General features: G+C 37.2%; 1 pseudogene; it reads right to left on the bottom strand.

Moving 5' to 3' along the window:
* Positions 1–480: 480 nt before the first annotated feature.
* Positions 481–1,436, bottom strand: LOC106822800 (olfactory receptor 6C1-like; annotated as a pseudogene).
* Between the last annotated feature and the right edge of the window lie 1,559 nt (positions 1,437–2,995).

The following is a 2,995-nucleotide window of genomic DNA, read 5'->3' as shown; positions in this document are numbered from 1 at the left end:
CCACATACTAAAAAATAGAGCAAGATTGGCACAGATGTTACCTTAGGGCACATCTTCCTCAGCAAAAAAAGAAAAATAGCAAAGTAACAACCAGGATACACAACCATGAGCTGAAGTTTAGAAAAAAGATGAAAATCATAAAATCATATTTTCTGTGTATAGCAAGTGAAATACCTTATCATTTATAAAGCTACATCAACATTTCTGGGGATCATTTTTTTTTCTGAAGAAAACTCAAACATATTTTCACTTTCAAAATAATAATTGAAAAGGCTGTAATTTAAAAAATTGTTCAAAGAATGGTGTGTCACAAAGACACAAGGAAAGCATTCTAATGGAATGAGAAATATTTTAAACAAAAATGCTTGCAAACTGTTAGAAAAAGAGACAAACAAAAATGACATGGAGGCTGTGTTGATTTGAAGAGGCTACTCAAAATTCATATTTATGTTATAAATATGCCTTCATTATGCCTCTGATTCATGACATCATATGTTTACGTTTGTTTGTGAATGATAGAGTCTTCCTCGCCATGTCCATGAAGCCTCGCTTGACTTGCTGATTCCTTAGGCTGTAAATAAAGGTGTTCAGCATGGGGGCTACTGAGGTGTTTAGCACAGCAACTACTTTGCTCAAAGATACTCTGTCTTTTGCTGATGGATTAATGTACACAAAAATGCAGCTGCCATAAGAGAGGGAGATGACAATCATGTGGGAAGAACATGTGGAAAATGCCTTTGTTCTCTGACTAGTAGAAGGAATTCTCAAAATTGTTCTGATGATATAAATGTAAGACAGAATTATTAACGCCAAAGTGAACAGTAGAGTAAACACAGCACAAGAAAAACCCACTATCTCTAGGAATTTTGTGTCTGAACAAGAAAGGTGTAGTAAGGGGAAATAATCGCAAGTGAAGTGGTCTACAACATTGGACTTGCAGTAATCGAGTTGTATGAATAGCATGAGTAATGGGAATATGATTAAGAATGCAGCCAGCCAGGAAGCAAAGACAAGGAGTGTGCAGACTCTCCGATTCATGATGGTCGTGTAATGCAGAGGTTTGCAGATGGCAATATAACGGTCATAGGACATGGCAACCAGAAGAAAAAATTCAGTGACTTCCAAGCGAATGTAGAAAAATAACTGAGTCATACAATCACTAAAAGAAATGCTTTTATCTCCTGAAATAATGGTGCCCAGGAACTTGGGTATACAGACAGTTGTGAATGAAACTTCTAATAGAGAGAAATTTCTGAGGAAGAAATACATGGGGTCTGGAGGTGGGAATCCAGCAGGGTGAGGGTGATGATGGTCAGGTTCCCAGTGATGCTGAGCATGTAGGTGATGAGCAGAAAGACGAAGATCACCACCTGGAGCTGTGGGTCATCTGACAGTCCCAGGAGGATGAACCCTGTTATTTCTGTCTGGTTTCTCATTCTTCAGTTATTGTCTGTTTTCCTCCTGCCAGACCTATGGGAGAAAGTGCAAAGAACAAACTTGAAGAGTGGCTTAAACATACCTACGTGTGGAGCCAGGATTTGGCCTAAGTAGTATGCTGTTTCCAGCTTCAGGGGAAGTTTAAAACAAACATATTTATAATGATCCTTTAATTTCCTCTCTTTTTCAAGTGAAAACTCTTTGGTTTAGGCAGACTGAAAAAAACTCAATATCACGAAGCTTGCAGTAGTTGGGCAGGGATTTGTTCCAAGACTTTTCTGACTCCAAAAACCACCTGTGAATTTTCAGAGATGTGCCCACAAGTTTCCTTTCCAATGAGGACCACCTTTGTGCTATTGATCCAATCCCTATACAACCTTCCCACTCTATGCAAGTTAAAAGTTTAATTACATTAAAAATCCTCAAAAATGGAAAAGATGCATTATTTTTTTAAGTGACTGTTTTGTCTTCAGCCATCATCCACTTTTTCTAACACTTCGCTTTTCCAACTCCTGCTACTACCTCATTGTAACGCAGAAACAGTCAAGTCATTGCCTTGAGCAACATCAGATGTAGAGATAGAGGGGACAAAGAAGGGGAAAATAATTCAAGTTGGAAGGGCTTAAAATTGATGTTGATGACAACTGAATCTCTAGCAATATTTTATAATGTTTGACACTACCAATGTGTCATTTTTATGATTCTTACTCCTATACAACTCATTTCCCTTTCCATTTCAAATAACTCATTATTATTTTTGTTACTATATTGAAGAATTTCCCTCAGCTAAAGAGTTAGATAAGTGCTCTTCTAGAAAGCTGGTTAGTAGTTTAATTTCTTTACTTTTATATGTTTTTAAAATAGTAGGTTTTATTTTTTCTCTTTTTAAAGTAAAATTTAAATGATATTATCATACGTTACTTCCATAAAGAAGAGTGAAGATATCTTGTTTTGAATTCAAGCCACTTACCAGGTCTAAAAATCACTTAGTCCCTCTGTGCTTCATCTATAGATACACAGTTTATTCCTCTGTATACAAGCCTGTCTCATAAGGATACTGGGAACATTAAATAAGTTAATACATGCGAAGCGTTTAGAAAAATGCTTAGCACTTAACAAAAGCCTTTCAAGGATTTATTCAACGGAAAAAATGTTCCCTAACCACTGAACTGAAAACCTTGCAATTAAGGTTAGTATCCTGTGTAAAAGCTGTGTCTAAGGTGAATAGTACCAAATAAAATTAGCACCAAGAGAATCAAATAGGAACAATAAAAACAAAAGAAAATGAGGTCTAATCACCTGGTTGTACTACCTGTCAGGCATTCTAGGCAACTGAATCTTAGCCTTGTTCTTCCACTTTTTGTGCATGGTGACCTCTCCCACCATGGTGCATCTGCCTTCTCCACCCCATCACCACTCCCCTTCCCACCCCCACACACAATCCATTTCTCTCATCTTCAGCTAGGATTTGATCACCGCCTTTGAGGCATGTAAGATATTTGCAACATTGCTACCAATTTTGCTACCAATGGCCACTTCATTTTTCTGCCCCTCATTA

This window comes from Equus asinus, chromosome 22, assembly GCF_041296235.1.
Source record: "Equus asinus isolate D_3611 breed Donkey chromosome 22, EquAss-T2T_v2, whole genome shotgun sequence".
In the NCBI taxonomy this organism is placed as follows: Eukaryota; Metazoa; Chordata; class Mammalia; order Perissodactyla; family Equidae; genus Equus; species Equus asinus.
Note: the sequence above shows the minus strand (reverse complement) of the source record. Positions and strands in the feature narration are given on the sequence as shown.